The sequence below is a fragment of the Colobus angolensis genome, unplaced genomic scaffold (assembly GCF_000951035.1).
Source record: "Colobus angolensis palliatus isolate OR3802 unplaced genomic scaffold, Cang.pa_1.0 Scaffold155, whole genome shotgun sequence".
NCBI lineage: Eukaryota > Metazoa > Chordata > Mammalia > Primates > Cercopithecidae > Colobus > Colobus angolensis.
In genome coordinates this window covers 437,612-448,747 of record NW_012114655.1, presented here as the reverse complement: position 1 = coordinate 448,747, position 11,136 = coordinate 437,612, and the positions used below count along the sequence as shown (strand labels likewise).

The 11,136-nt window shown below is 48.2% G+C and overlaps 1 long non-coding RNA gene across 1 annotated transcript in view; it reads left to right on the top strand.

Annotated features, from left to right (window-relative positions):
* The window catches only part of LOC105507890, a 10,829-nt gene extending 2,486 nt beyond the window's left edge, over positions 1–8,343 (top strand). The window contains exon 2 of the long non-coding RNA XR_001001173.1: positions 8,082–8,343. This is a non-coding gene — a long non-coding RNA (uncharacterized LOC105507890). The remainder of the gene's footprint in view (positions 1–8,081) is intronic.
* Positions 8,344–11,136: the final 2,793 nt, after the last annotated feature.

Here is an 11,136-nt window from a genome sequence, read left to right as displayed (position 1 = left end):
CCTTGGGAGCAGGCGCAGGCTGGGTCCACGCGCCCTCGCCGCCCGGGGACCCTCCTTGCTTTTTGAGGCCCAAGAGACGCTGCCAGGAGCTAGGGAGGAAGGGAAGAGGCGGAGGTGCAGTGGGGGCAAGGGGCGGCACCGGCCACTTGGGGAAGGCATGTGCCGCGGCTGACAACGCCCCCCTCGTGACCCTCCATCCGCCGCCCGCCTCCCCGAGGCCCGTCCCCTCCCCCGCTGTCCTCTCTAAGCTGTGCCCCTGGTCCCCGAGCTCCTTTAAGGATCGCTGGTACCAGACACAGCTCTCGCGTCAAAACGGCACGGCGGGCGCTCCACAGTTGGCACCCCTGTGGCCTCGGGAGCTCAGAAGAGGAGGAGCTGCTGCCCACACAGGAGAAGCCCTTGCCAAGCTGGGGGTCAGAAAGGGAACTCTCATTTCTAGTTCCGGCTGCGAGCCAGGCCTGCTGGCCACTTACTGGGCATTGTTTTATTTAAACCTCACCACAGTCCCGGATTGGAATTGCTGTCTTCGGTAAAGACTAGGGTACCGGCGCAGGGAGGTGAAGTCACTTGCCTGCGATGCCTCACCCAGTCCCTGGCTGAGCGGGCTAAAACCCAGGTCCTCAGGATTCCGAGTCCTGCAGGCTTTCCACTTAGAGAGCCCGGAGCCCGGGCACCGGTTCTACCTCTTGAAGGCACTAGACCTTTCTGAGCCCCAGTACCCTCGCCTGCATCATTAAGACGTACTGCCACCTGAGTGTGTGTGACGATTGAGCAAATACCAGAACACACCGTGCAAACTGTAAAGTGCAGTTCACATCCCATTTGGTGCAGTTTATGTCCCAGGCGTTGGATGTTGGCCAGTGTCCATAGCCTGTCCTCTAGCCCTGGCGTTGCAGGAGACAGAGGGTCAGGTAATAATTACAAGGTGGAGGGCGGGAGCGTAACCCCGCCTGGGGAGGCTTGCATTTTCCTGGAAGGACGGGTTGGTCTGGCAGCTGAGGGCCCAGGACACAGTAGAGCCTGCAGAGAGCAGGGCCCCTAGGCGGGGAGGCAGGTGGGTTAGGGATTAGAGGGGAGACTGGAGGGTGTGTGGCACCGAATATCCTACCAAGGCCGTTAGGCATTCAACTAGAGGCGGTAGCCAGGGCAGTTCTGAGCAAGATGATCTGATGTGCTCAGAAAGACCCCGGGGGCAGCAGCCTGGAGGAGAGGGAGGTGGGCCATGGGAGCTGCGAGTGGCTGTGGCAGTATGCGCGGTGAGGGGGCCGAGGGAGCAGGGACAGAAAAGGGGGGGGGGCGACTCACAAAAAAAAGAGGAAAAAATCGACTCCAAAGTCTGTGATCTTAACCACAGAGTTACCCTACTTAGCCATCTCCTTCAAAAAATGCAGGATGAACCCTTTTTTTGTAATCCTGTAAGTCAGGAGAGCCCTGCCCCGAAGTCGTCCTGCCTTGCCCTGGCTGAGCTCTGGAGACGCTGAGACCTCGCCCGCTCCGCTGCTGTCGTGGTCTGTGTGCGTCGTTTTTCTGGGAATGCCTCTGAATGTGAGACAGCACGCAGGAAATCCAATGTCTACGAAATCCAATTCCTTAATCTCCTCTGAGGCTAATGCCCTAGCCGTTTCTCCAGCGTTGGGAGAAGGACACTGTTGGCTCCGCGGTGGGCGTGGATGACCGCACAGCCCGAAAGGCTTGAGAGGTGTCGGGCACCCCGCGCGCCGGGCCGGCTGTCCCCAAGGGGCGCTCTAGCTCTGCCCTTCCGTGGGAGGGGGCTCGCGGTCCGGCCAGAGCACACCCGACCTCTGCCTAGAACTTCCTCCGGAGACCCTGAAGCCTCCCACACCCTCACATTTCCGAAGAATTACGGCCAGGACTCTCAGCACAAGCTTGCCAGCTTCTCACACCAAATACACTCAAAGAAAGGGCCCCCCAAGAATGTTTCAATACGTTAGTCTTCCAAAGACAGTAGCTTGATGACCGTAGGATTTGCAGCCAGCTTCTCTTTCTTTCAGGTAATAAGTCAGATAAAATTCATCTTCCTTATTACTTATTATTTGCCCGGCAAACGGGACTACTAGCCCTTTGTAAGGAAGTATTCAATCAATGCTTTCCCTTTTCTTTCTTCCTTTTTTTTTTTTTTTTAAAGAGATGGGGTCTTGCTATGTTGCCCAGACTGAAGTCAAACTTCCTGGGCTTAAGCCATCCTCCCACCTCAGCCTCCCAAGTAGCTGGGACTACAGGCATGCACCACCCACCCCGGCCAATAATGCTTTCTTTGTTTTCCAGTAGTCAGTGAGTTACAGCTATAAAGAGATACCTGCTTGCATAATAGATGTTTTTAAAGTCACTCAAAAAAAAAAGAGAAAAGAAAAGAAAAACTAGCCCAGGTGTGGTGTCTCACGCCTGTAATCCCAGCATCTTGGGAGGCCAAGGTGGGCAGATAGCTTGAGCTCAGGAGTTTGAGATAAGCCTGGGCAACATGGCAAAATCCTGTCTCTACCAAAAAAGAAAAAAGCAAAAATAAGCTGGGCATGGTGGCGCACACCTGTAGTCCCAGCTACTTGGGAGGCTGAGGCGGGAGGCTCCCTCAAGCCCAGGAGGGGAGGTTGCAGTGAGCCATGATCACGCCACTGCACTACAGCCTGCGTGATGGGAGTGAAACCCTGTCTCAAAAAAATGGGAAGAAGGAAGGAAGGGCGGGAGGAAAGGAGGGAGCAAAGAAAGGAAACACGTGATTTTAAATTCTTTTTCTGTTAAATCAAATGAATCTAAAGGTAATAGGGGATTTACTATTTAAGGGAACTGTAAAGTGCTTATTCCGTGAAATAACAAAACCCAGCATGGGCATGCCTGTTTTCATCTGTGTGCCCTCAGATCCAGTCTTGCCCTTGCGCTACTCTGCGGTGAGCGGAAGCGTGGATTTCCAGGCCGCTGGGTTTGCTGACTGGGTTTGGCCAGTGGAGGTGCTGTCAGGAGGTGGGAGTGGACCCAGAAGGAAGAAACCAGGTTATGTCTTACCCTCTTTACTGCAGGCGGCTTCTCCGGCAGTGGCTGGGTCTCCATGAGGAGTGGGTTTCTGAGGTTCCAGCCATCACTGGATGGCCTGCTCCTCCTGGTAGCTGTTCGTCCTCCGCTGCCTCGTGTCCAGGGTGGTAGTGGCTTCCTGGGCTTGCAGATCTCCGGGTTGCTTCACTGTGGCTGATTCCCTGCATTGCAACCCTGCGTTGTAAATGCTGGCACAAGGCCCGGGGCCCCATCATCTCATTCCTCTGCAGAGGCCCAAGTACCGTCGTAGGGAGCTGCGTGCAGCAGTGGCGTGATGAGTAATGTTTGTGTGGCTGTGTTCACGTGAAACCTCTCTGTCCGAGGACGGTGTGGTGTGGTGACAAGACCTGAGACTTTGACACTAGGTAAATCTGGGTTCAAATCCTGCCCAAGTCATTTGCTGTCTGTGTGGCCTTGGGTAAGATATTATTATCAATGTCATCATCATCATTATTTAACGCCAGTGAAAAATAATCTTAAAACTCTTAAAATATGAGCAAACCAGATTTTTCACTCAGATTCCAAACTCTCACTCACAGAGTTAGAGATCTATTCTGTATCTATACAGTTATATAAAGAGAAATGAATTCTTTTTTTACTTGGCTTGACTCATAGACAAAAAAAAAAAAAAAGTGACTTACTCAGGACTATACTTCACTGTATACTCCCAGGCAGAATTATATGCAGAATTTCTATACCTTTAAATACATTGTCCAAACCCAGGCATATATGTATCTTCCAGTTTTTCCCCTTATTTTAACAGAAAGGCACATTTAAAATATGAAAGCATTCCTGGTTGAAGTCATGAGAAATCATCCTCTTTGAAAAGAGTGGAAAGAAGAGGGAATTTTTCGGAGTGAGTGGCTTTTTTTGGCACTGCAGGAAAGTTACCTTTAAAAAGGGACAACCTGATGCCTGATCCCCCCGCCTCCCCACCAACCGCCAAGGCTGAAGCTGGAGTCTGCATCCGACACTAGGGTCTGTGGGGACCTCCCAGCTCTCTTTGCAGGGGTGACTGCCAAAATGCCACATGGGACCTGAAAAAGACTTCATGTCCACATTGGCAGCTGTGCGTGGTGTTGGTGGTGACAATGATAATAACTTAAGAGGCTCTTAAAGCTTGAGGACATTAAAATCTCCTGGTGAGACTGTTAAAAATGCAGATTATCTGGCCATATCCCCAGGGATCTGATTTAAGAGATATTAGCCTGGAAAGTTGTATTATTATTATTATTATTTTGAGGTGGAATCTTGCTCTGTCACCCAGGCTAAAGTGCAGTGGCGTGATCTTGGCTCACTGCAACCTCTGCCTTCTGGACTCAAGCGACTCTCCTGCCTCAGACTCCTGAGTAGCTGAGGTTACAGGGTCCTGCCACCACGCCCAGCTCATTTTGTGTATTTTCAGTAGAGATGGGATTTCGCCATGTTGGGCAGGCTGGTCTCCAACTCCTGATCTTAAATGATCCGCCCACCTCGGACTCCCAGAGTGCTGGGATTACAGGGGTGAGCCACTATGCCCGGCCAGAAGGCTGTATTTTTAACAAATACTTTTTTTTTTTTGAGGCGGCGTCTCGCTCTGTCGCCCGGACTGGAGTGCAGTGGCCGGATCTCAGCTCACTGCAAGCTCCGCCTCCCAGGTTTACACCATTCTCCTGCCTCAGCCTCCCCAGTAGCTGGGACTACAGGCGCCCGCCACCTCGCCCGGCTAGTTTTTTTTGTATTTTTAGTAGAGACGGGGTTTCACAGTGTTAGCCAGGATGGTCTCGATCTCCTGACCTCGTGATCCGCCCGTCTCGGCCTCCCCAAGTGCTGGGATTACAGGCTTGAGCCACCGCGCCCGGCCTCAACAAATACTTTTGATGCAAGTAATTATCTTACTTCCCATTGAAAAACACTGTGTTAGTGTTTCTTTTTTCTCTCTTCCTTCTTTCTTTTTTAAAAAAGACGAGGTTTTGCTTGGTCACCCAGGCTGGAGTGGAATTTGCAATCATAGCTCACTGCAGATGCCAACTCCTGGGCTCCAGTGATCCTCTCAGCTCAGCTTCCCCAGTAGCTGGGACCACAGGCACATGTGTTATTGTTTCTACACAGGTCCAAGTGTCACATGGCTTGTCGTTTGCGTTCTTCCTATTTCTGTTCAAAACTCCTTCTGATACTGTGCGGGATGACCCACCTCTATGCATGTGAGATGCTGGGTGATGGATATTTGCTCACTTAAACCTGAACTAGAGAGTCCCAACCTAGCATGCCCTAGAGTCTGCTGGGAGAACAGGAGAGTCTCCCTGTGACGTGAGAACCAGAGGAAGCAGAGAGCTGAAGGCGTAAGGAGGCCCTTTCCCTCCTGACCAGTGCTTCTTCACAGGGGCGTAGAGTGCACCCATGGGGAGCATTCTAGACGTATATTGCGGTGTTTTCTGTTGTCACAACAACTGGATTGGAGGGTGCTACTGGCATTTAAGTGAGGGCAGGGGAGTAGTCAGGGTAGCCAGGTATCTTGCAATGTGCCCAGAGAAGGGTCGTCCCAGGCGGGATGAGGTGGCTCACACCTGTAATCCCAGCACTTTGGGTGGCTGAGGTGGTGGATCACTTGAGTCCAGGAGTTTGAGATCAGCCTGGCCAACATGATGAAACCGTGTCTCTACTAAAAATACAAAAATTAGCCGGGCGTGGTGGCATGTGCCTGGTATCCCAGCTACTCAGGAGGCTGAGGTGGGAGAATCGCTTGAACCCGGGAGGCAGAGGTTGCAGTGAGCTGAGATCTCACCACTGCACTCTAGCCTGGGCGATGGAGTGAGACTCCATCTCAAAAAAAAAAAAAAAAAGAGTCATCTCTCCTACTATAGGACTTCTAAGTGTCCCCTGAAACATTCAGGTGTGTAAAAAAAATCTGTGTATCATTATCTAAGGCTAGAAGTACATGTTTTACACATAAACTCAATACTTTTTTTTTTTTTTTTTGAGACGGAGTCTTGCTCTGCCGCCCAGGCTGGAGTGCAGTGGCCGGCTCTCAGCTCACTGCAAGCTCCGCCTCCCGGGTTCACGCCATTCTCCTGTCTCAGCCTCCCGAGTAGCTGGGACTACAGGCGCCCGCCACCTCGCCTGGCTAGTTTTTTGTATTTTTTAGTAGAGACGGGGTTTCACCGTATTAGCCAGGATGGTCTCGATCTCCTGACCTTGTGATCCGCCCGTCTCGGCCTCCCAAAGTGCTGGGATTACAGGCTTGAGCCACCACGCCCGGCCAAACGCAATACTTTTACATATAAAGCAGTATTTTTTAAGCTTTTAAAACATTTTTTAAAAATTAATATAACTTTAAATTGACAAATCATAATTACATTGACAGAGTGCACCGTGTTATTTTGATATATGTATACTAAAGCGGTATGTTTTTAGGGCTGTTTTAATATCAGCTAAATTTCTTTTTAGGAATGAAACCACAATAGAACTCAAGACTGGACCCGGCACAGTGGCTCACGCCTGTAATCCCAGCACTTTGGGAGGCCGAGGCCAGCGGATCATTTGAGGTCAGGAGTTTGAGACCAGCCTGCCCAACATGGTGAAACCCTGTCTCTATTGAAAATACAACAAAGTAGCCGGACACGGTGGTACATGCCTGTACTTCCAGCTACTTGGGAGGGTGAGGCAGGAGAGTCACTTGAACCCAGGAGGTGGAGGTTGCAGTGAGCTGAGATCGCACCACTGCACTCCAGCCTGGGTGAGAGAGGGAGACTTTGTCTCAAAAAAGAAAAAATACAAATAAAATAAAGACTATTTTATTTGGAGATTTTCAATGCATTTTTTATCTTTGATCATTTCATTGAGTCTGTGCCACTCAAGGGACTGGAGTCATGAATAGAACCCACCTGTATTTGTCTGTGTTTTAGCAGTTGCTTCTATGTAGAGCATCTGACTACTTTATTATATATTTTGTAGTATATCTGTACCTAAGCTTTATATATTGAAATAGATATTATTTTGTTATAAGTTGCTTTCTTATTATTTCTTTTTTGTATTACCATTAGAGAAGTATAACAGTTTTTTAAAATATATGGTTAGGGGAGTGACAACTACAAGTAGTGATTCTCATTTCAAGAAATTAAAGGGCATTTGTTAAAAAAAAAAAAAAAAAAGGCGGGAGGTGGGGCTCTGGGGCTGGCAGGTTGAGGAAGAGACAGCTCCTGCCCAGGGAGAGCCGCGATGTCCTGCAGGGTGCCGCCTTGTGGTGGCTTTTGGGATGGCACCCTTCCCTATCCCCGCAGGGATAAAATAAAATCTATTATAGAACGGTCAGTCCCAGGGTGATGGGTGTGTGTATAATTTAAAACAGCCTCCAGGTGGTTCTAAGAATCTTCTTCATCATGGGAGGCAGAATTCTATTATACAACCTTTTGGCATGTTTGCTACATGTTTGCAACCTTTTGGCATGTTGCCTTGATATTGAACATTTGAACTCTTTCTCTTAAAACATAACTGCTAAACTTTCAAAAATTATCCTGGGATTCTAGGCTTGTTGCACAGGGAACATACGTTGTTATGTAAGGAAAACTAATCAAAGTTCTCTACCTTTCCTGGTCAGCAGCATGTGTTTCCAAAAAATTTAAGAGGAATTAACGGGTTAATTGAGAACATTCTACATCTCACCATGTTTGCTCTTATCATAATTTACCATTGCTGATTTCTCTACCTACAGAGTTGCTGAACCCGGCTTGATTTGCCCATATAGCTGAAGCCTGAGGGGCTTACATTTGTTTTTTCTGAGTTTCTTTCTCAGGAAACCGACCATCAGGCCTCCCAGATAGTATCAGGGAACTGAAACTTTTCAGATGATGGCATTCGGTCATGAGATGCACCTGCTGCCTATTGACCAATGCCCCTTCTTTACCTCTCCCTCACTCCCTGCTATATAAACCCCTAACTTCAGTTGGTTAGGGAGACAGATTTGAGACTGGTTTCCCGTGTCCCAGCTGACGTCACCTGCATTAAAGCCTTTCTTCCCCAGTAATACTCATCGTCTCAGTGATTGGCTTTCTGTACAGTGACAACCAGACCTGGCCTGAACCCCCGGCATCTGGCAACATTATTACCTGTCAAAACAGAAGTCGAGATTTGAAATAGAGGATGCCAGTTCCCGTTTCTTCCTGCTGTGTGGAAGGAAGTCTGGCTTTCCAGCCCAACTCTAAGCTCATCTTTACATACATAATAAGGGCATGTTTACATGGAAAGCAAAAAAAGAACCATTTATAGGAAGTTTCATAGCAGCAAATAACAGTGCTTATGAAATAAACATTTTAAGTATTATTCCTGTGTAAAATTATTGTCAGGCATACTTTACCAATGAAGAGATAGAACAATGTGGGTTCTATGCCCAGACACAATGATTTGTTTAGTGACCTTGCACAAAGTAGGCTCAGTCTTCCTGGGCCTTAGAGGCCTTGTCTATAAAATTAAGGAGTTGAATTTAAATAAGCTTTAATATTATTCCCAGCTTTATGAATCTGAGAGTTAAAGTTGACTTAAAAGTGCTACTTTTATTACTTTTTACATTCCTTTTTTTTTTTTGAAATGGAGTTTCGCTCTTGTTGCCCAGGCTGGAGTAGAGTGGCATAATATTGGCTCACTGCAACTTCCGCCTCCTGGATTCAACTGATTCTCCTGCCTCAGCCTCCTGAGTAGCTGGGATTACAGACGCGCGCCACCATGCCTGGCTAATTTTTTGTATTTTTAGTAGAGACAGGGCTTCTCCATGTTGGCCAGGCTGATTTCAAACTCCTGACTTCAGGTGATCCACCCCCGTCAGCCTCCCAAAGTGCTGGGATTACAGGCATGAGCCACCGTGCCCAACCCTTTTTACATTACTTTTAATGGCAAAAACCACAATTGCTTTTGCACCAACCTAATAATTATCAATATGGGATTATTCACAATAAATTGTAGGTCACCTGTGTTCAGCCATTTCTGTGTCACCATAAAGAAATACCTGAGGCTGGGTAATTTACAAAGATAAGAGGTTTAATTGGCTTATGGTTCTGCAGGCTACGCCAGCCTGGCTCCAGCATCTGCTTCTGGTGAGGGCCTCAGGGGGCTTCCAATCCTGGTTTAAGGTGACAGGGAGCAGGCACCACGTGGTTAGCATGGGAACAAGGCTTGGGGGAGGCACCACACACTTCTAAATAACCTGATCTCATGTAAACTCAAAGCAAGAACTCACTGATCACCAAGGGGATGGTGCTAAGCCACTCATGAAGAATCCACCCCCATGATCCAAACACCTCCCACCAGGCCCACTTCCAACACTGGAGGTAACCATTTAATGTGAGATTTGGAGGGAAAGAAATATCCAAACCGTATCATCACCTCCGTTCATTCTCAGACAAAATATACTCAAAAGATGTTAACTAATTTTAGTAGACTAGCATAATTAGGAAGGTTATATGATGGAATTAGTATAACAAATGCTGGTGAGTCAAAAAAACAAACTCAGTTGTCTCCCACTCTACCCTCACAACACCATTCTGACGCCAGATGTACAGGGATTTTTCCCCCGCAAACAAGCAATTAATTCTGCAGTAGACGTCAGCTGGGTGTCCTCTAGTTCAATTCTGACACTGTCTACCTAGAGATGGCCTCAGATTACACAGGTTGAGGCTCCAGCCCCATAAGGCCACCCACCGTACTTCTGATGCTCATCAAAAGTCCTAGGTTGTGACCTGTGCTTCCAGTCTGGCTCTAAATCGGGATTCCCATGACCCCCTCCTTGGCTTTGATTGATTTGCTAGAGCAGCTCACAGAACCCAGGGAAACATGTTTACTGGTTTATTATAAAGGATATTACAGGCCGGGCGCGGTGGCTCAAGCCTGTAATCCCAGCACTTTGGGAGGCCGAGACGGGCGGATCACGAGGTCAGGAGATCGAGACCATCCTGGCTAACACGGTGAAACCCCGTCTCTACTAAAAAATACAAAAAAATAGCCGGGTGAGGTGGCGGGCGCCTGTAGTCCCAGCTACTTGGGAGGCTGAGGCAGGAGAATGGCGTAAACCCGGGAGGCGGAGCTTGCAGTGAGCTGAGGTCCGGCCACTGCACTCCAGCCTGGGCGACAGAGCGAGACTCCGTCTCAAAAAAAAAAAAAAAGGATATTACAAAGGACACAGAAGAAAAGATGCATAGGGTGAAGTATGGGGAAAGCGACATGGAGCTTCCATGGCATACCAGCCTACAGGAACCTCCACGAGTTCAGCAATCCAGAATCTCCCTGAACCCAGTCCTTTTGGGTTTGTATGGAGGCTTCATTAAGTAGGTGTGAGTGATTAAACCATTGGCCATTGCTGATCAACTTAACCTTCAGCCCTTTTCCCCTCCCCGGGGATGGGGAGGTGGCGTTGAAAGTCCCAACTCTCTAATCCTGCCTTGGTTTTTCCAGGGACAGCCCCCATCCTGAAGCTACAGAAAGGCATTTATCACTTTGAAGAGTCCAAGGATTTCAGGAGCTGTATACCAGGAGAGGGGGAGGAAGACCAAATACGTATTTCACAATGTCACAATTAGTTCTACATATTCCTGAATACCTTACTGGGGTAGAATGTTGAGAGTTAACCATACTTTTGTGTTTTTCAATACTGTGGATTTAGAATAAGTAAATTTTGTATTTCCTTCTTTGAAGATTGCCCACAGAGCAGTCAGAACACACACAACATTGATCAATTAAGTCTGTCATCTCATATGAGTGCACCCCAAAACAATTACAATAGTAACATCAAAGATCAGCGAGCAAAGACAGCCATGACAGATAATAGTCATACTAGTCATGATAAATTGTGAAGTGTTGTGAGAATCACCACAATGGGACACAGTGACACATGCTGTTGGAAAAGTAGTGCCAATAGACACACTCAATGCTGGGTTGCCACAAAACTTCAATTTGTAAAAAAAACAGTATCTGCAAAGTGCAATAAAGCAAAGCACAATAAAATGAGGTGTGCCTGTAAATAAAGAAAAACATGGCTGGACGCGGTGGCTCACACCTGTAATCCCAGCACTTTGGGAGGCTGAGGCAGGCGAATCACAAAGTCAGGAGTTCAAGACCAGCCTGGCC